Source organism: Lagenorhynchus albirostris, chromosome 15 (genome assembly GCF_949774975.1).
Source record: "Lagenorhynchus albirostris chromosome 15, mLagAlb1.1, whole genome shotgun sequence".
NCBI lineage: Eukaryota > Metazoa > Chordata > Mammalia > Artiodactyla > Delphinidae > Lagenorhynchus > Lagenorhynchus albirostris.
Genome location: NC_083109.1, coordinates 18695700 through 18722425, shown reverse-complemented (window position 1 = coordinate 18722425; position 26726 = coordinate 18695700). Strand labels below are relative to the sequence as shown.

Sequence of the window (26726 nt, the reverse complement as noted above, 5' to 3'; positions counted from 1 at the left end):
GCTGGCCCGGCCGCCTGGCGCTTCGCGGCGGCTGCGTCCCGCCGAGTGGCCGGCGCTGCTCGCGCCTGGGGCCGCCGAGGGGAGGCGGGAGGCGGGCTCTGCGCTGATTAGCATAAACTTGGGGCCGCGTCGCTCTCCTCCGCCGGCCCCCTCTCCGCCGCCGGCCCCCCGCCCCAGCTCCGAGCTGACGCCCGAGGGGCCGCCCGCGAGCGAGAGGTTAAGAAGAGAGCAGCCCCGGAGTGGCAGGGGCGCAGGCTGTCGCACCCCGGGAGGCCCCCCAAACACACCCATCACCCATCCACCACTGTCTCCCGCGTGCACCCGGGCGAGAAGCAGAGCCAGAACCCTGGGGCCGGCCTGGACGCGGGGCCGTCTAAGAACGCCCACCCGCTGGACACACTGCTCTTAAAAACCCGTGTGCGCCCGGGAACCGCGGCCCAGGGCTCTGAAGCTGAGATGACCGTGTTTGGGGACGGGCCAGCAACACCTTCGCAGCCACTTCCTTGGAATAGGCCCCAGATCATCCCTGCTGGCTAGCTCTGCCTCCCCGCAGCGTCATTGTCCCAGGGTGCCCAGGACATCTGATAACTCTGCCTACCCCTCCCCGGACAACTTAGCCCCTCTGTGCTCGAGAACCCTCCGCAATCCGTCTGGTGGCCAGGCTGTCCTTCTGGTTTCCTGGTGGAGTGCATCTTATCTCTGTCTCTCTCAGGTCTCTGGCTGCACGGAGTCCTGAACGCCTGTCACCCCTCCAGCCCCGCCAAAGGTGCTCCGCTTCTCCTTGTGCAACTAAAGCTCTTAGCAGGCTGGACTGCAGCACTGGCCCATTTTCAGCGTCTGGTCAAAGAAAACCTTTCGGTCTTTCTCACAAGGAGTTGCTGTTAAGTCAGGCTTCCTCCATATTTCCCTTGTGAAACTGACTCTCGGAACCCAAGAGTTGACCTTTACAGCCATCCTCATTCAATGTCATCTTGTTGGCTTTCTAAGCTGCAAAAAGCCTTTCGAATCCTGCTTCTGTCCTCCAACAGACTGCCGCTTCTTCCTGGCTTGATCTTATCCACACAGATGATCACAGCCACCTGGGTCTTTCCCCAAGTAAAGACAGGTGTGCAGAAAGCACAGAACTCTGAGGCACACCTGGAGAGGCCTCTCTCCAACCGGACTTTGAGACGTGAATTCACACCCTTTGGGGAAAGCGATGCTATCAGGGGTGCTGGACTAGGGCAGGTCTGAAGCCCACATCTGCACCCCTGCCCTCTCCCAGCCGTGCTGGCTTGCGGGTCTTGGAGCAGGGGTGAGGCCGGCGCACACCTGAGCCAAGCAGGCCAATTGTTCTCTCTCCTGGGTTTTGAAATTGAAACGCAGAGGCTGAGGGCGATCCGGCTTCCAGGTGGAGACTCTATTTGTTTCCTAGGGCTGCTGTAACAAATTACTACAAATATAGTGGCTTCAAACAACAGAAATGTATTCTTCCACAATCCTAGAGGCTAGAAGTCTGAAATCAAGGTGTCAGCAGGGCCACAGGGAAGATTCCTTCCTGGTCTCTTGCAGCTTCTGGTGGTTTCTGGCATCCTTGGCACTCTTTGGCTTGTAGCTGCATCTCCCAATGTCTGTTTCTGTCTTTACGTGGCCTTCTCTCTTGTCTCTGCATGGCCTTCTTCACAAGGCCCTCGTCTCTCTGTGTCTCTGGGTCCTCTCCTCCTACGAGGTCACCTGTCATTGAATTTACGTCCCAGTCTAATCCAGTCTGACCTCATCTTAAGTAATTACATCTTCAGAGACCCTATTTCCAAATAAGGTCCCATTCTAAGGTTCTAGGTGGACATGAATTTTGCGGGAACGCCATTCAACCCACTACAGGGTCCCTGAGGGGTTAGTGAGAGGACAGGCCAGGGCACCCTGTAGCCATAGCTCCGTGGGAGTTATGGGGAAGCTGAGGAGGAGAGCTTGCAGGAGGAGAATGGGGCAGAGTGGAGGGGCTATGCACTCAGGGAGAAGTACGGTGAGTTGCCATTTGGTGACTGGCTTCCTCTGTCTGCCTCCATAACCCACTTCACTTGAGCCAGCTCCAGTGGGTTTCTGATCCCAGCAAATGAAGCCTAAGACAGTCTTCATCCTCCACCACAAATCCACCCAGTGTGCTCCAGACTTTAACAAAGACGTCCATCTCACTGGGCAAGACACACAGTACGCATAACATGATCTTGATCTTGTAGCCACTGAATTTCTACTTCTCAGAAAGTGAGAGACATCTGAGTGGAAGATGAGCAGAGCCTGGCTCTTCCCCCTAGGCTGGGTTCTGACTGCCTGGCAGCACTGCCCATCCGGCTCTGGAAAAAACTCCCCACCTCCCTGCCCCAGAGCTCTGATCCTTTTCCAAGGGGTCCCACCCCTTCCTCTCACTCCCTTCCTCAACCCAGATGTGGGACCCACAACTCAGAGGGAGGAGGCTGGGCCTTGTCTGAACTTGGAAAAGCCCACATAACAAAGGGCCGAAAGGACAGATGGACCCCCGCTTCCCCCTTCCCCAGGTGGTTGACATCAAACACCACGCTCCCTCTCTAATTGGAACAGTTTCGGGAGCCAGCACTGGGGCCACATCCTGGTAGGGGAGGAGGACATGGGTGGAGGAGATGCTTGGGGTCTTGGCTGTATCCAGCCAGCGGCTGAGGTTCCCCCGCCCCCCCACAGATGATGAGGCTACTTTGCATCTGCCAGACAGGAAACCTAGGGAGGCCAGAGGCAAGGGAGGAAGACAGATGGTCGTGTCCTCCCCCCCCTCGGGCTGGAGTTTCCGCACCTGGATGGAGGTGGGCTGAGGGGCCACACACAGGATCAGGCTTTCTGTTCCCAGGGACATGCACAGCCATATCCAGACACATTCTGTCTACTCCAGTCCACTTCCAGACACGTGCAGAAGCAGATTTTTCCAACTTTCATTAGCCACTGGTGACAGATGTGCCACCTCTCTCTTCAGGAAAAAAATGGAGGATGCCATCAGGATGACAAGATAAACCTGGACAGGAATGAGTGTAGTCTTGCAGTTAGGGTTCAGGGGGGCAAGCGCAAGTGGGCACCTCTTCCAGACTCTGGAGCTTCCTTCCTTCTTCCACAGCCTCCCTGGGGCAGAAGGAAGAACTGTGTCCTAAGGGCAGAGAAGACGAGGGACTGGATCCCAGGAAGCTGCAGTGAGACAGATGGTGAGTTCACACATAGCTCCTGTGGAGCCTGGCATCCCATTGCCTGCCTCCACGCACTTCTCAGAATCTGAGGCGGTTCCTCTCCCCTCTTCGGGCTCCATCCACCTGCCTCAGGATGTGCTCTCCTTTTTCACTGAGGCCCCACCACATAAGATCATTGAGAGCCTCACAAAATTTTCTGGAATGTAGCTCCCCTGAAAGAGACAGAAATAGCACTGAAACTGCTGACTTTCTGGCACAAGCCCTTCCCATCGCAGATGAGCCCCTGCCACTGGGAGAAGCACGCCTCGCCCTTCCCCAAGCCACCTGTGCAGCTCAGCCTTGCTGCACGTGAGGCACCTTTGGAAGTGCTGTGTAGCAAGGCTCTACCCGGGCCCACTCTCTCCTCAACATAAACATTAGCATGCTCAAAGCCCAGCTGCCATTTTGATTACACCCACACCTTCAAAAGAGGTTACTGTCAAATCCACATGCGTTTCAGAGCAGGAGTTTGGAGTGACCCCTTCCAGCTGGGCAGAAGCATGGCCTCTCTGGGACCTGGAGTGGGTAGTTATGCAGCCCCAAGGTGAGGGCCTGAGAGAGAGTCCAGAAATCAGGGAAATTGGACTCAGTAAAGCCCAGGTGATGGACTTATTAGAGCTGCTTAGAAGCAACTTAAAAATTGTGCAGCTGGGCTTCCCTGGTGGTGCAGTGGTTGAGAATCTGCCTGCCAATGCAGGGGACACGGGTTCGAGCCCTGGTCTGGGAGGATCCCATATGCCGTGGAGCAACTGGGCCCGTGAGCCACAACTCCTGAGCCTGCGCGTCTGGAGCCTGTGCTCCGCAACAAGAGAGGCCACGATAGTCAGAGGCCCGCGCACGGCGATGAAGAGTGGTCCCCGCTTGCCACAACTAGAGAAAGCCCTCGCACAGAAACGAAGACCCAACACAGCAAAAATAAATAAATAAATTACTAAATTCCTACCCCCAACATCTTCTTTTAAAAAAAAAATTGTGCAGTGCTGACGGGTCCTCAGCATGGACACATGCAAACCAGATGCGATCATTATGCAAATAATATGCAAAATACATGTGTGGGCCTCCCGACCATTGCAAATGCCAGATGTGGCCCTTGGGGATCCTGGGTTTAGCTGAGCCAGGCTGTGGTGCTGAGAGATGACCCGGAACTAGTCTCTATGGTGGGCAGGAGGGGCTCAGCTCTGAGGCCTTTCACACACTGATGGAAGGAACCAGACGGGGAGTCGATCAGACCTCCAATCACAAGTCCCGTGACCTTCACGGAGGCACTTCACCCCTCTGAGCCTCTGTCTTCTCATCTGTAAAACGGTCGACTACGAGGACTAATTGAGAACATTGGCTAAAGGCCCCATCTGCACAGCCAGGCACATCAGAGACACCTTTCACTCACTGAAATGCGGGACCTCCAAGGACAACATCGCAGCTGTGGGCTTGGGGAAGGTCAGGGTTGGATGGGTCAAGAATCCACATACTCCTCGTTCATTCAGAATCTGTGAGAGGTCTCACTTGACGGGGGTGTGGTGGATGCTGGTGGTACCCTGCCAGACCCCCTGTCCCTGGCCACAGCACTCACAATCCCCACCCCCCACGCCCATTGCTAATGCCTAATGCCCACAGCTGCCCCTCCTGCAGATTGCTATTGGCTAATGAGAGCCGCCTCCCCTGGGAAGTTCCAAACCCTCCCATCCCACAGCCAGTGACTGTCTGATAGAGGGATATGGCGGGCTGGCCTCCTCACCTCAAGGGGACAGTCCAGCCGTGTGGTTATATCCCAGAGCACCCCTGCCCCCCAGTCAGGCCACATCTAGACTCCACCTGGGATCCCCTTCTTGCTCTGCCCCTTCCCTCTCCTGCTTCCCTCCCTCCCTCCCTCCCTCCCTCCCTCCCATATGCATTTCTCCTGGGAGGCCTCCCTTCATAAATCTCATGTTCCTGAATCCCTATTTCCAGCTGTGCTTCTGGGAAACCCAACCCAAGACAGGGAGACAGCCCTGCAATCAGAGAGGGATAATGAATGTGATACTCATTATGTCAAGCACCACAGGGAGGTATGGGATCGCAGAGGAAGAAGTGACCAGAGTTGGGAGAAAGGATCAGAGACATCTCCACAGACAGCCACCACCGGAGATCAACTGTGGGGAGAAAGTATCCAGGTGGCGGGCGCAGCATGTGCAAGGCCTGGGGGCAGGAGACGGCCTGTGGGTTTGGGGAGCCCGGCAGAGCTCCAGTGGGGGGCCCGGCCCCAAGAGAGACTGGCAGGCGCCAGAAAAGAGGGGCCTTGAATCCCCCCCAAAGAGTCTGGACTTTACGGCAGGGGAACGACACATACAGAACTGCCTCCAAAAATGTCCCTTGGCTACCACTGCTCTGAGCAGGCAGGGTGCCAGGGAGGCAGCGCCTGCAACATTCAACCACCAGGCTGACAGGGATGGGGAGGGGGATTGGGTGGGGGGAGCGGGGGGAACGGGGTGAATCCCAAAGGCTTTCAGGACAGAGAGCTGACAGGCCTTGTTGCAGTCTGCGGGTGTGGGGAGGATTCTGGAAGGCGCCAGGCAGACCAAACGTCAGACGGCACGTTAGGGTGGGGCTGGGTGACCACGTGTGGTCAAGCGTGGGGAGAGAGGAGGGTGTCATGAGCCGTACGGGGCAGGGGTCTGCATTCCGCGTGCGGCCACAGGGCAGCCACAGCCAGGCTGTCCTGAGCAGGAGGCCTCGGTGAAGGTGGGCGCCGATGGGAGTGGATGGCAAGCTGGCCTGCTTCCAGCAGGCGGCCCGGGAGCTGCTCCCGCTGGCGGGGCGGATGCAAGGCCCTGGGAAGACTGGCCTGCTTTCCTCTCTCTCCTATTCATGGACACCAGAGTAAAAACCACACGGGATTACCACTGCTTACAGAGGAGGCAGGCATGGGATGGGCGGGTGCAGAGAGGCTGAGCCAGGCCGGGGAGGAAGGGGTGGTCGTTGCCATGGAAAACTCATGCTTGGGTAGGCAGAACCTGACCTCTACCCAGACACTGCCCTGATCTCAGACCTGCTCTGCCTTAATTCCTAACGCAGGGACCTCTGCTGTGCACCGGCTCCCTGCTGCAAGCACAGACAGGTGGGCCCCAGGCTCTGTGCTCAAGGCACCTGGGACTGAGAGGCAGAGGTGGCCGAGAGTCGGGAGAAGCCTGGGGTTGGTGGGTTGGTGGGGAGGCCAGGAGAGGGACCTGGGGAGGGGGAGGGGCAAGAGAATCCCTGGTGGGGCGTGAGCTCCAATGAGAGTGGGGCTCTCTGGAGGGGATGTTTCTGGGATGGGGAGGGCCGTTTTCAGGCTGAGGACTTGGGGGTGGTGCACAGAGATGCTTGGTCTTCACCCTGTGAATCCAAATGTGAATCCCACGTGCCACGGTCATTGTCTTTCTGCATCGAGCTGCCCTCCCAAGAGATAGTCCGTGCCGCAGGTGCCACCTCCTGCCTGTGTTTGCTGAGTGGATGAACTGTGGGTCCCCCTGTAGCCATGAGGGTACAGTGGGGAAGGTGGTGGTCCAGGCAAGAGATGCTGAGGATAAGAGAGGACAGGCATTTGGAGGGAGAGTTACCAGGCTTCCAAGAGCTGGGTCAGGGCCAAGGTCAGAGTCATGGGCCAGCACCACTGCGAGGTCCCAGGCTTTGTCTCCCTGCCTGTTTCATACTTAGTGCTAGACAGTACCTCTGGCAACTATTCAAAGGGCTTCCAGCCAGGGTCTGACCTCTCTGACCCCCAGCCAGAGCGGCCCACACACCTGCTCTTGCCACCCACCATGTGACCAATGGGGCCTTCCCCAGGTTGAGCCTCCGCAGCCAGGGGCTCCCACATTCCTGGCTGCACTGATGTTGGCCGGCAGCCCCAGTTCCTTTGGGAAAGGCCAGGCAGGAGGCTCCCACGGTGGGACTTTATCCCTCCCTCCCCTCCGCTGTCCGGGGGCTGTGCTGGGATTAGGGCACCCTCCTCCCCTGCTGCGTCTCATCACTGCCCATGTGGTCCAACCACTACTGAGTGCGTCTGCAATTGCAGGCCCCTTCCCTCAGACCTCCTCCTCCCATGCCCCCTTTGTCTCCCTCACCTACCGGCCATGGAGTCCCCGGGTGGGTGATGGGAGGGGGACAGGGCAGCAGGCTGTGCTGACACCAAGGGCGCAGGCCGGAACTGCTGCGTGCAGTCAGGGTGGAAGGGAGGGACCTCCCTGGTGGCACAGTGGTTAAGAATCCACCTGCCAAGGGCTTCCCTGGTGACGCAGTGGTTGAGAGTCCGCCTGCCGATGCAGGGGATGCGGGTTCGTTCCCCGGTCCAGGAAGATCCCACATGCCGCGGAGCGGCTGGGCCCGTGAGCCATGGCCGCTGAGCCTGTGCTCCGCAACGGGAGAGGCCACAACAGTGAGAGGCCCGTGTACCGCAAAAAAAAAAGAATCCGCCTGCCAATGCAGGGGACACGGGTTCAATCCTTGGTCCGGGAAGATCCCACATGCCGCGGAGCAACTAAGCCCGTGAGCCACAACTACTGAGCCCGCATGCCTAAAGCCTGTGCTCTGTAAGGAGAAGCCACCGCAATGAGAAGCCCGCGCACCTCAATGAAGAGTCGACCCCGTTCGCCACAACTAGAGAAAGCCCGTGCGCAGCAATGAAGACCCAACGCGGACAAAAATAAATTAAAAAAAAAAAAAAAAAGGATGGAAGGGAGTGGAAAGCGTCCGGGAGGATTAGGAGAACAGGGAGCCTCAGTGACTTTTGAGGGGCTCCAGGAGGACTCCAGTTTTCTGGCTTGGGGGTCTTTTTTTGCTGTGACAAGGGCAGAGAGGAGACAAAAGTGTGGAGGGCAGTCACCTTGACTTGGAGGTGCCTGCAGGTGCCCTGGAGGAGTTGGGTGTCCTGTTTGTCCATTGCTCCTTCCCAGCTGAGGTGGGGGGCTGTGTGCCCCTAGGGCAAGATCAGAGCCCCCCCATACACACCATCCCACATGGATGGTGGCCAGTTAGTGGTCCTGGGGACCTCACTCCTCCCAGATACTGGGGGAGAGGTCACCAGGTCAGAGGTCGTGAGGGTTCCTTCTACCTGGGCAGCTGGCTGAGGCCCCGAGCCGCCCTTTGTCCCACTGAGCTGGCACCTCCCAGGCAAGTGTTCTACCACCACCCACCCTTTCTGCTTTGGGTCACTGTGTCCTCATCCTTTCCCCTCTCCCCGCTCTCCCCCCGAGTCTCTCCCTCCCTCTCTCCTCCCCAAACTTCCTTCTCCTTTTCCCATAATAAGGAAGAGCCATGATTGCCCATCATATCCAGAACCCAAATCGTCAGCAACAGAAAAAGTGGTTTCCCCCACCTGGAGGGCTCTGACTTCAGACACCCAAGGTCCAGGCGGGTGGCATTCCCAGGAGGAGGTAGGAGATGGCTACACTCTGTCCTGGGGAGGGGCACCCTCCCCGGAAGGGGCTGATGGCTCCTAACACAGGGGGAAATGAAGACTTCCCCCCCACCCCCACGAAAAAGTTTTCATAACAAAAACAAATTGAAGGTTCATAACCTGCCTGATCTGGTTGGTCCAAAATTGGAGAGAAGTTAACTATTGGCAAAAGTTAAGACCACGGGAATGAAGAGATCCCTCTCCAAAGGAGTCTGTGTGGTGTGAAAAGAAAGCTGGGACGTTTAAGGTAAAAACCGAGGAACAAGAGTCAGTGAAGGAGATAAGAAAGATGAGGTCAGGGCTTCCCCGGTGGCGCAGTGGTTGAGAGTCCGCCTGCTGATGCAGGGGACACGGGTTCGTGCCCCGGTCCGGGAGGATCCCACGTGCCACGGAGCAGCTGGGCCCGTGAGCCATGGCCCCTGAGCCTGCGCGTCCAGAGCCTGTGCTCCGCAACGGGAGAGGCCACAGCAGTGAGAGGCCTGCGTACCGCAAAAAAAAAAAAAAAAGAAAGATGAGGTCAGAGGAGCAGAAGGAACTTGAAAGTGGGGAGTGGGGAGAGATGCCAGCTGAGACCAGGAGGGGAGACATTTTCAGAAGGAGACTCAGAATAGCAACAAGTGAGGGCTTGGATTTCCTGACCAAACGAGAGGGCAGTGGGGCCCTTGGCCTGGACCAAGCTGGGCTGAAACAGGATGAAGGGGTGAGGGGTGGAGACGGTGCCTGTGGGGGAAGGAGCCAGGTAGAGGGAGAGGTTGGAGGCCCAGAGGAAGGGGAGCGAGGCCCCCAAAGGGACAGGACCCAGGCCCAAGGAAGAGGATGGAAGAGGAGGGCCAGGGGGGTGCGGGAAGCAGGGCACCTGCAGGTGCAGCGGGGAGAGGCGGAGGGGCTCCTTGTGCTAAATGGCAGCTGAGGTTCTCCCCCTGGATGTGGGGTGAGGATGGAGGAGTGTTTAGGCAGGGCCAACGAGAAGTGCAGGTTTGAGGAAGGGTGGCAAGGAAAGGGCCCTGGAGAGTCTGGATCACAGGGTGTGCAGGGGCCGCCAGGCCCCCGTGACTTTCCACCGGCCACAGCCCTCCACAGCTGGAGGGCGGGGCCCAAACCGAGGCTCATAGGGTGTATCCCGGGCTGTGAGTGCAGATCCGGGGAGGAGGGACCTGAGGGCCTAAAGGTTGGGTGCTCCCTCACCCAGGTTCCCAGAGGAAAACAAATTTAGAATCAGCAGAAACATGGCAGTGCCTTCAAAAAGTACCTGAAACCAGGTGTGTAAATTAGTAAACACGGCTTTGCTATATGTTTTGTGGCAATGTTAAAAAAAACACCAAAAAACCCCACAGGTTTTCAACTTGAAAGAAAAGAAAAAACAAAGGAAAATAGGAACGTTTGGGAACAACCCAACTGGTGCTGGCATTTCCGTGGCCCTTCCTACCTGGCTGGTGTCATCAGCCTGCCCACCCGCCTGGCCTGCCTAGCTCTGTGCTTGCAAACATTTTTCATTCTTCTTCACTTTTTGACATCTTAACCAACGTTGGCTGTGGTTTCTTTCTTGGTAATTGTGATTATTTTAAGCGCAGTCTGTTGTCATTTTCCACCAAGGATCTAGAGGCTATCCAGGGAGTTAAGTGATGGTACAGAGTTTTCCAGAATCCTTAACACCTAGCACCAAAGTCGAGTGATTGATACCATTCCAAGCCAAGTGTCACTTACTTAGTGAAGGTAAACACGGGTTAATATAGCCTGTCCAAAAAATCCACAAGTTTTGTGCAAACTTCAGGATTTTTAAATCTTGGAAATCGGAAAGATTTAGCATTTTGTGTTTGCCAGTTTTCTGTCATAAAAAAGTCAATCTTGAAGAAGCTAAAATATTTACCAGGAAAAGATCGTGCCTTGTCTTTTTCTGACGATTGTACTTTTGGAGTTCTTGGAGATCAGAGTAAGAACTAAAGGAGAAGAAATGTTTTGATCATTGAGGAGGAGTGCCAGTTTCTACAAAAGTGTGCAAATTCTAAATAAACTGCTGGGAAAACTAAAAACTGAAATGGTACAGGGTTTGTGATAATCAAATATCCCCAGCTTAAAAAAAAAATGAGTATTGAACCCTGGAGTGGGTCCATGGAGAGTCCTTGTCTTATTCTCTCTCTTGTAGTGTGTGTTTAGAAGTTTCCATAATAAAATATATTTTTTTTAATTAAAAAAAAAGGAACAGATGGAACAACTGACAATAGATGCTGGTCTTTCCTCTTTTGCTTTCTCATTTTGGAAGCTTTACTGTATGTTGCCTTCCACGGTCCTGACCTTTCCTTTTCTGGTTTTCATAAAATACAAACCAACCAACCAACAAAAAAAAACCCTTTCTATTATATGTCAACAAAGTACCGATCAATTCCTCCCACCCAGGGTCTCTTTTTTCCTTCTTCCTTCTGCCCCACCCAATAAGAAATATTTTAAATGCTTTTGCTGGCCCTTTCCCCCCTCCTCAACTCCTACCTTTTGTCAAGGTAATTCAGCACTTTCAGTTGTAGGTTAGCAATGGGTCTTATCGCATCTCTCTTCTGTTTTGTTTTGTTTTGTTTCTTAACTTATTTAGTGCTTATATTACAAATTCCATCTCATCTGTCATTATCCGTTTGGAGCTAACTATACATAAATCGGTAGCTTCTCAGCTACCATGGATGGCTTCCTCCTTTCTTCACCTCATCTCCAAACTGACTCTTTTATTACCTGATTAGATTCCTTTGTCAGGCATTTTCCACAGGGTCCAGGGAGAGTCTCTGGACCTTTGAGCTTCTTCTATCCCAGGTATGTAAAGGGCACCTTGGCTGGCACAGGATGCTTTTCTCTTTTCTAACTTTAAAAATGTGTGGTTCCAGGCCGATTCTCTTAACTTGTTCTCTCATTCGGGAAGCTCATAAGAGTTTTCCCTTTAATCATGGAATTCAGGAATCTTCCCAGGCTATGCCTAGATGTCTGATTTTTTCCATCATTCCTGCCTGGAACTCCACGAGCCCTTTCAAACCCAAGTCTGTCTTCAAACCATGGAAAAATTTCTTTCTCGTTTTAAAATTATGGTTTCTCCTCCATGTGTTGCTTTTTTCCTTCTAGGCTTTGTATTATTCCCATATGATGTCTCCTGGGTCTCTCTCCTCCTAGGCTCTGGGTTTTCCCTGCATGATTTCTGTTTGCTATTTTTGCTTTGTGTTTTGCGTTCTCTCTTCCATTTGGTTTCCCAGGTTTTCATCCTCTCCTCCAACTTGTTTTAAATTTAAAATCATGTTTCCTACTTCAAGAAAGTATTTTCTTTCACATCTGATATTTTTTTAATGCTCTTATTGTTTTTTCTTTTTCATGTTGCTGTGCAGGTTGTGGTTTGACTCCTGTGATTCTGAGCAAATTGCAGGCTCTTACTCCCGGCTGTTGGTTTCCTTCGGGTGCCTATTTTCTCTTTGTCTTTGTTTTTCTCCCCAAACTTCAATATAAAATTTATTAAGTTCCACATTTTCCCCAGCTTTACTGAGATATAATTGACAGATAGAAACTGTATATACTTAAGGTATACAGCGTGACGTTTTGATGTATGTATACACTGTAAAATGATTACCACAGTCAAGCTAATTAATCCATCCATCACCTCACGCAGTTTTTTTGGTGGTGGTGAGAACACTTACGAGCAACTCTCTTAGTGAATTTCAAGTACGGAATACAGTATTATTCATTATAGTCATACACTGTCATTCGATCTCCAGAACTGATTCATCCTGTGTAACTGAAACTTTGCACCCCTCCACCAACATCTCCCCCCTGCCCCCCAGCCCATGGCAACCACCATTCTATTCTCTGCTTTACTGAGTTCAACATTTTTAGATTCCACATATAAGTGAGATCATACTGTATTTGTCCTCCTCTGTCTGGCTCGTGTCACTTAGCATCATACCCACCAGCTTCATCCAAGTCTCAAACGGCAGGATTTCCTTCTTCTTAAAGGCTGAGTAATATTCCATGGTAGGAACAGACCTCATTTTCTTTATCCATTCATCTGAAATGATCCCAGCCATCTTTTCTGACCATAATGGAATGAAACTAGAAATCAGTAACAGTAAGAAAACAAAAATTCACTTATACGTGGAAACTAAACAACACACTCTTGAACAACTATTGGGTCAAGCAGGGAATCAAAAGGGAATTTTAAAAAAATATCCTGAGACAAACAAAACTGGAAACACAACATACCAAAACGTACGAGATGCTGCAAATGCAGTACCAAGAGGGAAGTTTATCCCCTTGCCTCGTTGCAGCTCTAATCACCCCCAGGGCTCAGGTCCAACAGACAGGCTGGCTGTGCCTTGTGATGCCCCAGAAGGGACTGCTCTGTGTCCCCAGGGACAGGGAGGGATTCCGCAGGTCCTCCCAGGAGCACCCAAAGCTGCCGGCCCCGGCTCTCTGGTGGATCCAAGCCCTCTCCTGGAACCAAGCAGACCTGATTCTCACCCAAGGCTGTCTCTGCTGTGGGTCCCTACTGTCCAGCCCGCAGGGAGCCAGCCCTCTTGGCCACGCCTGGCTGCTGACTGACCTTGAGCTCTGCTGTAGTAGCACTTTTGGAGTTGGGAAGGAGGGCGGTCCTAATCCAGGAGGTTTAATTAAAGAGAGGTTCTCAAAAAAAAAAAAAAAGAGGTTCTCGGGTTTCATGGCTGTTGAAGAGATGACTGGGATCAATCATCTTGTGCAGCGTTATAAAAATATATCAGAAAAAGAAAAAGCAACCAAATGGAATTGACTTGAATAAAATGCACTACTCGGTCTATGAGAGGACATCTGAATGTGTGGATACTGAGTGGTATGGAAATGCGACAGGCTGGGACCTGGGACCCTTTGCTGGGACGTGGGCCCCTTTGCAGCAGTGCTTGCACCTGGACACACCTCTCCTCCAGCAACAAAATACAAAGAAGCTGTTTGGGACTAAAAATAACTGCGTGCATGAGCAGTTGGGGCAAATTCTGGACCTAAAAGATACAAAGAGACCAAAAAACCCAACTGCCAATTTTGAAGAGCCCGGGAGCAAAAACAGCGTGTCAGGAGCAAAAGCAGGGTACTGCGCATGCCCCCTGCACACACCACCCTCTAAGGGGTGGGCAAAACACCTAAGCCGCCCCTCTGGCCCGACCCCTGGACACACACCTACCCTCACCCCGTATAAGAAATAAGCTTGCCTCCCCTCAGGAGGAGAACAAGCAAGGGAACCTGTTGATTGCTCTCCCATCTGCTGCAGCAGGGGCCCCAACAAAGCCTTGTATGAATTTCTTGTCTGGCCTCTAGTCAATTTCTATTGATTGGGGAAGGCCAAGAAACCTGGCTGGTAGCAGAAAGTCTGCGGGGTTTCTGTACATCTTTGGGGTCTGGTGATAGTAAGTTTTGTGAGGAAAGGAAAGGCTGTCAGATGCTCTCAGTTCTGTGTTTGGCATAGCGTGATGTACCTACCAAAAGAGTTTTGCAAACCTTTGGAAGCAGGGTGCTCATGAAACGTGCAGGAGGAAGGGGATTTCTTAAACACACCTGCAGCGGTGATGGGTGACGGACAACGCTGAGATCCCATGAGGGCGTAGGAAGTTGTAGTAAATGATCCTTCTCATCCTGCAGGTAATCGGTGGGTCCAATTGACAGCCCTGTTTCCAAATCCGAATGTATCTTTTTTATTTTAAATTCCTTTACCACATGGTAAGCTCCCAGGAATTTTTTCTCAAGAGCTTCAAAGTGAAACTATAGATATTTTCTTTGTCTTTAAAAGCCAGAAAAGATCATCTGAGAGGAATTATGAACATTTCAAAACCACTTGGGGCAGAGCGGATAAATTACACCAAAAAAATAATTCCTAAGGACTTTAAAAGTTGAAAAATAAATTTTTTTTCAGGAGGAAAAAGAACTTCGGAAATAAAATAAAATGACAGCCATTTGGATTATGTATTTCTCCTGCTGGGTCAGAAGGAAAATATTCAATTAAAATCTATTATAAAAGATGGGTTTCTAGATTATCAGATTTAAACTTCCACTTCCCTAGAAAAAAATCATGACCAAGTGAAACAAATTTTTGAACTGCCCCATTCAGACAGAACAAAATAAGAAATAGAAATGGCCAAACATGTGTAAGACTTGCGCATGCTGGAAGCACTTTTTGGATTCCAGAATTCAGAGTGTGTTTTATGAAACTCTGAAAGCATCACATCTGCGGTGATTGCATCAGCCTAATCGACCTCAGCAGCTTGTTGATTTGACATTGGTATGGTATTCACCACCCTGCTCCTGGGTCTCAGCTATTATATGTGTCAGTGCAGGAAGCTCATTTTCTACCCTTTGTGGCCTAGAAATCTACTTTTGCTGCCCTATCGCGAGAGAGTTCTGGCTCTGACGTCTGCTGAGTGGGGACAAATCACAACAGGGAACGCTTCCTAAGTCCTTAGTCTTTCCAGCCACTGGGAACACCCTGAACTCATTAGTTCATTCAGTCTTCAAGCAATCCTTAGGGATGGGATCATTGGCCTCTTTTCTTGGGTGAGTAAAATGAGGCTCAGTGATTTGCCCAAGGTCACACAGCAAGTAAGACTCAAACCCGAAGCTCCCGACACCAAAACCAGTGTCATTAACCAAACAGGTAAACTGCATTCTGAATGGGCTCATCTGCGTTCACTGAGATAAAAATGATGCACCACTTCTTTAATCTCATCTCTAAGAACTTTTCACTTCAGGAAGTATCATGTGTTTTATATACATTTCAGGATGATTAGACTTTCGCATATAGTTCTAAAGCTCCCTGCTGAGTAGGGCTAGCTGTGGAACGTCTTCTCTGTTGCTGGGATGACATAAAGAACATACGATAGGGCTTCCCTGGTGGCGCAGTGGTTGAGAGTCCGCCTGCCGATGCAGGGGACACAGGTTCATGCCCAGGTCCGGGGAGATCCTGCATGCCATGGAGCGGCTGGGCTCATGAGCCATGGCCGCTGAGCCTGCGCGTCCGGAGCCTGTGCTCCTCAACGGGAAAGGCCACAACAGTGAGAGGCCCGCATACGGCAAAAACAAAACAAAACAAAACAAAAAAACATACAATAGAGAGAAACGTTATAAAACGATTCTTCTGTCATTAAAAAATAAATTGCCCTGGCTAAACAAACTAGAATGTTTATATAATGGAATACTACTCAGCAGCGAAAAGGAAAACAGTACTTACTCATGTAGCAATATAGATGAATCCCAAAGGCCTTATGCTGGGTAAAATAAGGCAGACACAAAATACATAGTGCATGAAATTCTAGAAAAGGCAAAGCTGATGTATTCACTTGCTAGGCCTGCCACAGGCTAGGAGGCTTAAACAACAGAAATTTATTTTCTTACAGTTCTGGAGGCTAGAAGTCCAAGATCAAGGTTTGGGCAGGGTTGGTTCCCTCTGAGGCCTCTCTCCTTGGCTTGTAGATAGCCATCTTCTCCCTGTGTCCTCATGTGGTCTTTCTTCCGTTCATGTGCATATGTGTGTCTTGATCTCTTCTTCTAAGGACATCAGCTATACTGGATCAGGGCCCACCATATGACCTCATTTTACCTTCATCACCTCTTTAAAGGTCCTACCTCCAAATACAGCCACATTCTGAGGTCCTGGGGCTAGGGCTTCAACATATGAATTTTGGGAAAACACAGTTCAGCCCATAACACCTAATCTACGGTGAGAATAACCTGCACAGTGGTTGTCTCTGGGAGGAGTGACGCATGGGGCTTGACTGGGCAGGGCTGTGGTGAACGCTCTGGGGCTGATGGTGAATTGTCTATGGTAATAGGGGTTTGGGTCACACAGGTATTTGCGTTTGTCAGACTTGCTGGAATCTTACACTTCAGACTTGTTCATTTCATTGAATGTCAGTTTCACCTCAAAGAAAACCAAAAACAAATATTGATTTCTAGTTAATGATATGCAAGTGTTTAGAGGAATAGTATAGTGGTACCTGTAGACTGCTTTTGAACTGACTGATGAGTAAATAGATGGAAAGATACAGCAGTGTGTTAACAACTGCAGAATCTAGGCGGTGGTTTCATGTGGGTGTTCATGTTCATGTTCTTTCAACTTTTCTGTATGTTTGAAATTTTTCATCACAAAATATTGGGGAAAAAATATTAAAAGAATAAAATTTCCACTTGAAAATATTAGCCAGACATTTCTCATAAAGCATCCTCATTGCTAGATCAAGGTCCACTCATAGAGGGAACTACCACAGCCCCATGCCATCATTTGTGGATGAATTCCCCCTCAATATTTTAGCCCCAGCCCACCTAGTCCAAGGAGGAAGGGGAGGACAACAATCCAGGGAGAGGCCCGAGGGTGCTTGCTAGGGAGTTCCGGAGACTAGCTTAGGTGCTCAGGCTCCGCGTCCGAGGAAACAGAGGTGCAGAGCTGTTAAAGCATGGCTGTTTAGCACGCAGGGCAGTCCATGATCTGTTTTCTTGAGCCATCATGGAGAAATCAGGCTTGTGGGGGGGTGTTAGGGTGGGCATGTGAATGATAGGGAGTTAGCAGCACATAGTAGGTACACAAGTGCTGAATAAATATTTGAATGAAATTGGAAAGAAGCATTCCAAGGCCGTAGCCCTCAGGAGATAGTGAAGCTGCCGGGCCGGTAGGGCGGAGTCTGTCCCCGCCTCTTCCCCGGGCCCACCTCTGGCCTGGCCTGAGATACCTTGAGAAATGGGCCCGGGAGGAGCCGCCTGGCCGGTAGGTTCCTGGACAGCCAGGGTGAGGGCTCCTTGCCACGTTCTTAGGAGAGAGCACATCCAAAACAATTTCTTTTTCTAAAACCTCGGCGTTAACGGGTTCCAGATGTCTGTTTGTTATATAATGGGGTTTGTTTTAATAGCATCAACTTCCAGATGTGCAGCCTGGAATCAAGAAGCCCATTGGCCCCCGGAGGACACTGAGAGCCAAGCGGAGAGCTGCCCGGGGGAGAGAGGCAGACGTACGTGCAGGACCAGGCATGGGAGAGGAGCTGGCGGTGCCTCCCGCTGCCCACTGGGCCACTCACCTGCCCGGCAGCTGTGCCCCGACTGAGGGTGGGGTGGGGAGCATGATCCAGCCTCCTACTGGTCAGCCCTGACTCTGAAGAGGGGCCCCCGGGGAACAGTCACAGAAAGGCGGCCTGCGGGAGCATGTGCTCGGGAATCCGAGTCACACCAGTGCCGCCGGGTGACCTTGGTTACGTCTCTTGGCCTTGCTTAGCCTCACTGTCCGCGGAGGTGAAGTTGATTAACACCATCCCATCATGAGGGGTCACTGTGGAGACTGAAGCAAGGTGAGGGGCACAGATGGGGTGCTGGGAAGCCTTGGACCTTCCTGCTTGGTCAGAGTGGAAGGGCTGGGCCCTGTGACCCAGCGTCCCTCCCCCCACCACTCCCCCCACCCACCCAGCAAGCCCTTGGGCAGCACAGGCGACATTTTCCCTGGAACACTGGAAAAGTGTCATCCGTGAAGCGCTCCCCACTTCCCCTGGTGGCTTGTTCCTCGTTCCGTGGCCCTGCAGCTCCAACAGACAGAACATTCTTCCTTTCGTGGAGCCAAAGGCGGTCTTTGTGTGACCCCCCAGAGGTCCAAGGTCCATCCCTGGAGCCCTGCCGAGCATGTCTACTCCCTCTTCTACCTGAGGGCCCTCGGGTGCCAGAGGACAGTGACCAAGCCCCCCAAGTCCTCTTGCTCTCAGGGGGCGGCAGCTATAGCATCCCGTGGATGAAGATTAAGGTGCCCTGAGGAGGGAGGTTCAAGATCCTGAACAAGAAATATCAGAGAACCTGAATGTAGTCTCAGGAGACAGTCATGCCCTTACTCACGACAGGAACATTCAGTCTCTCAAAGAAGATAACCAGCCCCAGATTAACCCATAAAAATAATGCAAGTCCAACAAATTTTCAATCAAATGGGGGAGGTTTACAATATAAAGTTGACATGGAAAATAAGTGTAGAATAGCTATTGTTATGGACTGAATGTCGGTGTCTCCTCACCCCAAATTCATGTATTGAAATCCTACCCCCAATGTAATGGCATGAGGAGGCGGGGACTTTGGGAGATAATTGTAACAGAAGTTAGAGCCCTCATGAATGGGATCAGTGCCCTCACGGAAGGGACCCCAGAGAGTTCCTTTGCCCCTTTTCTGCATCATGAGGACATAGTGAGAAGTTGGCAGACTGCCTGCCCAGAAGAGGGGCCTCACCAGAACCCGATCATGCTACCACCCTGATCTCAGACTTCAGACATCCAGATCCATGAGAAATAAATGTCTGCTGTTTGAGCCACCCCGTCTATGGTACTTTGTTAGAGCAGCCAGAACGGACCAAGACAATCATGACATCCCTGTATATGAAGATCAGTAAGGGAGGCCTTACCCTCCCAGCTGTTAAAACATATGGTGAAACTCTAATACCTTAAACAGTATGGTACCAGCACCAGAATAGCAAAGAGATAAACGGCAGGGAAACTTGAAAGTCCAGAAATAGACCCATCCACAAATGAACACAGAGTGTGGTAAAGAAATGCATTTCAAACTAAAGCAAATAGGAAATGTAGCTGGTTACCTTTGGGGCAAGGGACTTGGTGTGGGAGGATAGTGAGTGAGAGAGGTGCTGGGTTTTTTTTTTTTGGCCATGCTGTGAGGCTTGCGGGATCTTAGTTCCCCACCAGGGATTGAACCTGGGCCCTCGGCAGTGAAAGCACAGAGTCCTAACCACTGGACCGCCAGGGAATTCCCTGATTTTTCATTTTGTATCTTTCAGGATGGCTTGACTTTTCCAACCCTACTATGTATTCTTCTTTTTTTTTTTTAATGTCAGCATAATTTTATGTCAGTATATGTTATCTAGAGATTTTGATTCCTCTTGGGTTTTCTCCTTTATACTTCTCTGTTTAAAGGGAAATCTAATAAGTGTTATAAAACTAATAATAAAATGATATATAACAAACTGTTGAGTCCAGGGGAGGGCTCTCACCTTTTATGTCATACATTTCCATGACATTTGGACTACTCTGCTTCCTCCTACTCCTCTTTTTTTAAAATTACAAAAAAAATTTTTTTAATTTTTAGATTACAAGTATGACTTTCAAAATCAAGAAGAGAGGAAATGAATTTTGAACAAAATAAACAAACCAGTGCAGAAGTGATGGATTACTCACTAAACAGGACTGGACAACTGGCTCACCATTTGGAAAAAATAAAGTTAGATTCCTACCTTACACCGAAATAAACCTCAGATGGCTTAAAGATTTAAATGTTGGAAGTTAAACCAGAAAAGAATCCTAATCCATATACAATTTTAGGATAGGCAATAATTTTCTAAGACAACGTCAAACGAACAGATTGATGAATATGACAACAAAAATATGTCAGGTTTCTTTCCATCAAAACAAAATAAAGGTCAAACTGCTGCCAAAAAAAAAAAAAAAAAAAAAACAAGATAGCTACGTAACAAAGAATCAAGAGTTTCAATATATAAAGAGCTCTTACAAAAATTCCCACCCATAATTTTTTTTTTTTTTTTTAACCTAAGCCAAGAATAGAGGGAATCTGACCACAGCGAAACCTGAGTTTCCTAGGGCAGGTGGGGACGGCAGGTGGAGGTGGGGACGGCAGGTGGAGGTGGGGACGGCAAGGCTGAGCCAGAGGGTTCCTTCTGATGGGAACAGGGAGAGCTCAGTGGAGCAGCTCTGGGGCCAGGTTGGGTGCCCTCCATGTGGCAGGGGTTCCCTGCGCACCCTGGCATCCACAGTCCTATCTGGCGCCAGCTTCTTCTCCAGCCCAGCCTGCCACACACCTGCCCCGCCCAGCACATCTAACATTTCCCCATTCCTTCACACACGTCAGGCACTTCCCATTTCCATGACTTTTGCAAATGCTGGCGCCTTTGTCTGGATCATCCCTCTCTCATCTCTATCGGAAAAATACACCCAACGGCTCCCTGAAGTCTCAGCTCAATGTCCCCGGTCCTGCATAACTATCTTTGATCCACCCAGCCTCCCAGGGGTCTCACTTCAGGCTCCTGCAGCACCAGCCCATCATTCCATCCACCTAATCGCGCTTTTCTGCTTACCTGTCCTGGTCCCCTGCTAGATGACAGGGGTCTCCCCGGGCTCCCGCTCCGCGACTCCGGGTCTGCCGTGGGGCAAGTGTTCAGCTAATACTGCACGAACAGATGAATCGTACCACGGGTACAGAGCAGAGCACTTGACCTGACACGCCCCACGCTAGGTTAGTTGAGCTTCAGGGTAAGTCATTTCCTAAAACAGAACAACTTTATTAACAATAGGGACACAGATCCTTTGACTATTATGTAATTATACACAATTATATAACACATTAAAAATACATTGAAAGAGAGGTGCCTAGTTACAGTTAGAGCAAAAGAAAGACACCCACCAAGGGGCAGTGGTAGCTGAAAGCACTTGAACTACTGAAAGTCATTGCTGAGTCCGACAATCATGGCTTCATACCAGATCTATGCCAGGCTCCCCCTTCCCCTTGAGATACCCATGGTCTCGGGGCAGGGTGGCCGAGGGGACAGAAAGAGCTATGGTAGTGACATGCCCCAGATTTGTGGTGTCACAGGAAGGAAGTGCTGTCTGTGCGCGTGGGATGATTACAGCTCTCAGGGTAGACGTGGGGGACCGTGTGGCGCTCAAGGCCCCCAACAGTGTGCGCTATGGTAATGGTACTGGGACGTGAGCTCACAAGGGCGGAGGTTTTTGTCTATTTGTCCACTGCTGAATGTCCAGCATCTGGAACACCATCTGGCACAGACTAGACCTTCAGTAAATATCTGTGGACTGAATGACTGGAGATAGTCCCGGCACAGTGTCTGGAGATGGTGCCGAAGTCACCTCTGGGTCTCCCTCTGCTGAATCCTACTGAGTTAGATCACGGGGCTGTTTTCGCTGGAGGCTCAGCCTGCAGAGAACCCAGCTCGGAAGGAGCAGGGGGCAGGCTGGATCTGGGGCGGGGGAGCAGGGAGGAGGCGGAGGCACCTTCAGAGTTCGACAAGGAGGCTCGCAGGGGGCCCGGGTGCCTGCAGCTGGGGGCAAGGACCACAAAGGCAGGCGGGCAAAGGGAGGAAGGAGCTCAGGGGGGGCAGCTCCAGGGACTGGGCCTGGGTTCTGCCCTCCTCCCTGGGCCTGGGCAACAGAAGCTGGCAGGATGCTCTACCAGCCCAACGGCCCGGGCCTGGAGATAAAACACACAGAGAGGGCAGCAGGCTCTGAGGGATCAACAAAGAGGACGTGCCTCCAGGCTCTGAGCACGGTAACAAGAGCTTGAACTTAGGGCTCAAAAAAATGAGGTTCATCCCGTTGGCGAGCGGCAGAGCCAGGACTCAACCTCACGTCTTTATAACTCGAGAGGCTGACCTTTTATCACTCTGCTAAAAAAAGAGCAAGGCCACTGGCACAAGGCGAGCGTGGAGCCTGAGGCCAGAGCCAGGCTTTGGTCTGGGTCAGCATCGCACCAGACCTGGGGGCAGAGCCACGGGGTGTTCTGGGGACAGGGCCAGACCAGGGCTGGGGGTCGGAGTGGCTTTCTGGGCTCTGAGACAGTAACCCAGGGTTGGTGCAGGGCCTGCTGGCGCTCCCACTCCGCCCTCCATCCCTGGCCCCGCCTGACCTTCCTCCCCGGGGGTGAGGAACAGAACGGAGTGGGCCTGGCCCTTATCCTGGAGGAGCTGCAGCTGCTCCTGCAGCCCCATCCCAGCACACAAAGGCGCCTTCTTTCCCAGCATGAGGTCTTGATTTCATGTTGCCCTGAGTCCAAAAGCTCCTCTGAAGGAAGTGGTTCCCTCCCAAGGGGTGTGTGTGTGTGCGTGTGTGCGCGCGCGGGTGTGTGTGTGTGTGTGCGCATGTGTGTGTGTGTGCGCGCGCGCGTGTGTGTGTGTGTGCTGGGTGTGAGGGAGCTGGGTCATCAGAGTGGTCAGACCCTCTCCCTCCTCCTAGGTGTGGCCTGGAACTTCTCAATATGCATCCTTTGTGTGTATGCACGTGCATATGTGTGTGTGCGGGTCTGTATGTGTGAACACATTTGCGCACGTCTCTGCAGTGTCTGTACATGTGCCTGTGCATATTTCTGTATACACAGCACATGCCTGTCCATGTCTGCATGCCTATGGAGCTGTGTAACCAAGTCCGTAACCAAGTACTTTTGGGTGTGTGTGTGTGTGTTTCATGTGTGTCTACACAAGACACCTGGGAGCAGGCCCCCATCTCTGCTGCCCCTGGCCATGCCTCCCCACCCTCACCTCCGCCCTGAACGTGTGCAAGCCTCCTCCCCACCCGCAAGCTCGCCTCTGCGTTTGTCTGGGAACCACCTGGCCCCTTTCAGCTCCAGGAGGAAGACAGGTTAGTACAGCTTGGCTTGTCCCATACATACTTTCCCAAAGTTCCCTGGATCCCAGCCGAACTCTATAAAAAGGCTCTTGGGGAATAGCCGAACAGGAAGGTAGAGACCCTGCCGAGGGGCCTCAGGACCCCCGCTCCAAGCCCCAGGAGGAAATGGAAGCATCAGTCAACGGAGCTTCAGCCAGAGAGAGGGCCTCGAGTCCTGAGGCTGAGCCTAGACTGAGGACCCTCCACCCACAGGGAGAGGGACACATCATCTCAGGGCAGCAGAGCTGGCAGGGGCCCCAGGAATCCCACTGAGCACAGGGAAGGAGAGACCCAGAGAGGTGCACTGGGCCATTCAGAAACTGAGTCCCTTCCGAGAATCCTGCTGCCCCCAGAGACCCTTCTGTGGATAAACTCTGGGCCCTCCCACCCTCAGGGAGGTGGGCACTGCTCCCGCTCTCTCTCGGCCTTGCAGGGAGGCTCCGTGGCCTGGCTGTGCTCTCTGCTCTTGGCCTGCAGAGAGCTCACAGCCGCCGGGCTCCAAGTCGGTCAGTGGGCGTTCGAGCAGCCCCCGCATCACAGGGCGGGGTTTACTCAGCACCCACTTGACTTGGGGTGCGGGGCCCTTGGGCTGCTTCCTCCCAGCCCCTCAGAGCACAGTGGGTGGGTGGGCTTTCTGCACTGCTCTCCCCCCACCGATACCCAGGCCCCATCCTCTATCGGCGCAGGGCTCTGGCTGGTGTCCTGGGTGTTGGGAGGAGGGGTGTCCAATGGGGGCAAGAAGGTCTGACCCCAAGTGAAGCCCGGGGCACAGGCGACAGCCACTCTCACTGTCAGTGCATGGGGACGTGTTGCTGCTGCTGGGGGTGCCACAGCCACGCGGGAAGGGCAGCCCCACGGGCCCCCAGGGAGGAGGCCAGAGGTCTGCGGGGCTGACATCGCATCCTGCTGCCGAGAGCCAGCTGGGCTCCAGGAGCTTCCCCGCCGGTCCCCACTGACAGACCCTCCTCTTGCCCTCAGGAATCTTTTTCTAGATGGGGCGAGGGGCGGTATGGGATGCTTTGCTCTTACCTGTCCCATTGTGTCCAGGCCGGCGGCTGCTTGTGAAAGTCAAAAGACAAGAGGAGATTCTTTTCTTTCCTTTCCTTTTCTTTTATTTTTGTTTTTCTTTTTTTCTTTTTCCTTTCCTTTCCTTTTCTTTTCTTTTTCTGCTCATTGTCATATCAAATCCCTGAGAAATGAGCACAGACCCGCTGACTGGCTTAGCACGAAAGGGAGGGGAGCCAGAGGGCGCAAAGAATAATCGAGAACCCCAAATCACAAGGTCAGATTTGAAGAACATTGCACCGCCATAGTCGAATGGGCAGAGACAGTGCCACTTTGGATGGATGTCTCATCTCCCAACTCCTGCTGCTTACGAGGCTGGGGTGCCGAGGCCAGCGGAGCCGGGGGGCGGGCAGTGGACCATGGCTGCTCCCTGGGCCTGTTCGGGATGGTGGGCCGTGTACTGAGAGCGCAGCTCCAAACCCTCCCATACCCCAGTCCACGGTGGGGGGCTGCGTCTGCATCCCCTCCCTGAATGGAGGCTAATCATCTCCAACTTGTCTAGGGAAAGGAAGGAAGTGGCCACAGGAGCTCAGCTGGCGGGAACTCCTCACCAGGCCCCCCGCCCTCCAGCTGTCTCTCGGATGCACAGCACGCCAGGAGTACAGGTTGAGGGCCCTTTCCCTAGGGACACACAGCTTGCTTCCCGATGGGTAGATTTGACAAGGGACCGCTGTGAGAGTTGGAGGGTCTCCCAACTGTGGGCCCGGGGACTGGGGTTGGGGGCTTTCCTCAGGCCCCTATGATCCACCTGAGAGGTCTGCACACCCCCCCACCCCAGTCCCCCCGAAGGCATTCACTGGGGATTTGGCAGCCCCCCTGGCTCTTTGCCAGCATGGAACGTTTGGGATCTGTGAATGGAAAAGCCTGGATCAGAGCTAGAGTGGGGATGGGGGAAGGGGTGGGCCGTGGGACCAGGATCTTGCTCTCCTGGTTGGGCCTCCTCTCGGTTGGAGCCAGGACTGAGGCTTAACACCTCTCCAGTCTCCTCTCATCACTGCCTGCAAGCTTGGCTTGGACCCCTCCCCCATCCTGCTCTCCTCCCCCACTCACACCTGCAAGGTGGCCGCAGGTGAGATCACTCACTCTTTCTAAGACCCTGAGGATTCTCAGGAACCTGCATGCGCTGGGGGACGGAGAAGGGTGAAGCCCAAGTATCAACACGACAGGCACACGCACCCAGCCAGGACCCTAGCTCCAGGGGCCCAGTGATGAGACTGAGGAGATTTCGCATGGCTGCTTCAGTCCAGGGGGTGGGAGTGGGTCCCATCAGATGTTGGCAGGTCCCCAGGGTTGCCCCCATGTGCGACTGCAGTGCCTTCCTGGACATTCGGGGTGGGGGGAGCTCAGTCCTCCGGGGGCTGCTAGCTGCCAGCACTGCACCGACGTGAACTCCGGAGCCTCTCCTCGTGTCCTGCTTCTGAGAGCCAGCTGAACACCCCAGTGGGGGACAGGATAGTCACCTCCCGTAAAACACATCCTGATTCTGCTTTCTCACATGTCACCTGGGGGCTGTATCGGGAGCCTGACAGCGCCCATGGCTCTGCCATCGCTCAGGTAGCAGACTTGTTCCCAGCGCCCTGGATCCAGCCCGTCAACAGACATTTGTCTGCCCCTGGAGTTTCTGAAAATCTGAACTTATTGCATACACTTAAAAATCTGGGGATTCTATACAAATATCTGAATTTCCATCCTCTGTTGAAAAACAATCACGGTATCGGGCAACACAGAGCCCCAATTCCTCTATGGTACCAACTGGCTGCAGCTGGTAGCCGCTGCCCCTTAGTCAGGGCAAGAGGTTTCCAGTTGCCATTGGTCTTACATTTAAGTCTTAAATCTTAAATTTATTGCCTTAACTCTGGCCTATGTCACTCGTGTATGTCACCTGCCTCACCCGGGAGGCATGCGAGTTTACGAACACTGCAATATATTGAATAAAAGGGCCAGCCCATGAGCCACTGAGGTCTCCCCAGAGGGACGCATACCTGTTTCTTAGTTCTCCTTGGGCATGGCCATTCAGGTCGGGACACAGGCCCACAGCTCTCTGTTTTTTCCATCACTGTGAAAAACACCCAGCATGGCTCTCTTCACCCAAGAGTCATCCTCCCAAAAAAGGATGGAGGCGGACGGGGCTTGACTTATTCTAGGTAAACCCTTGGCACAGCTTTAAAACTCCTTTCTACACTTTTGCCCACTTGCATTGATGTCCAACTTACCAGGAAGTCATTATCCGAATCGCCCATCTTCCTCCCCTGAAAACTGCGGCACTTCCTCCCTCCCGTGCCCTCCCCCCTGTCATCGCCCACGTCTGCGCCCCGGCAGACGCTCCCCATGCACGATCCATGCTGGCCGGGGGGGAGCCTTGGATCCATTCAGTGTCTCACGTCCCTCTGCCTGGTGCTGAGTCAGGAGAGGGCAACGTCCGGCAGATTCGGTAGTTCTGTGGGTCAGTCCTGTCCCCCAACCAGACTCTGAGGCCCCCAGCAGCAGGGTGGTGCCTGATCTGATCTGTGTCCGGAGCACAGCCCAGCCTGCCGCACAGCAGGACGGGCCAGAAGTCCCCAGGCAGTGTCCTAGGGCCCCGTGCCTTTGGGAGGCCAGTTCACCAGCTCTCTGTCA

The 26726-nt window shown here is 52.6% G+C and overlaps 2 long non-coding RNA genes across 2 annotated transcripts; both read right to left on the bottom strand.

The window, feature by feature from the left end:
- Positions 1-1444: 1444 nt before the first annotated feature.
- On the bottom strand, positions 1445-26396 carry LOC132505958 (uncharacterized). The gene is made up of 4 exons (XR_009535646.1): positions 26093-26396; positions 24075-24234; positions 20729-20915; positions 1445-3394 (listed from the first exon to the last, which is right to left on the bottom strand). It is a non-coding gene; the product is annotated as an uncharacterized LOC132505958 (long non-coding RNA).
- Positions 12569-16168, bottom strand: LOC132505959 (uncharacterized). Its single transcript, XR_009535647.1, has 3 exons — positions 16006-16168; positions 14176-14285; positions 12569-12705 (listed from the first exon to the last, which is right to left on the bottom strand). It is a non-coding gene; the product is annotated as an uncharacterized LOC132505959 (long non-coding RNA).
- Positions 26397-26726: the final 330 nt, after the last annotated feature.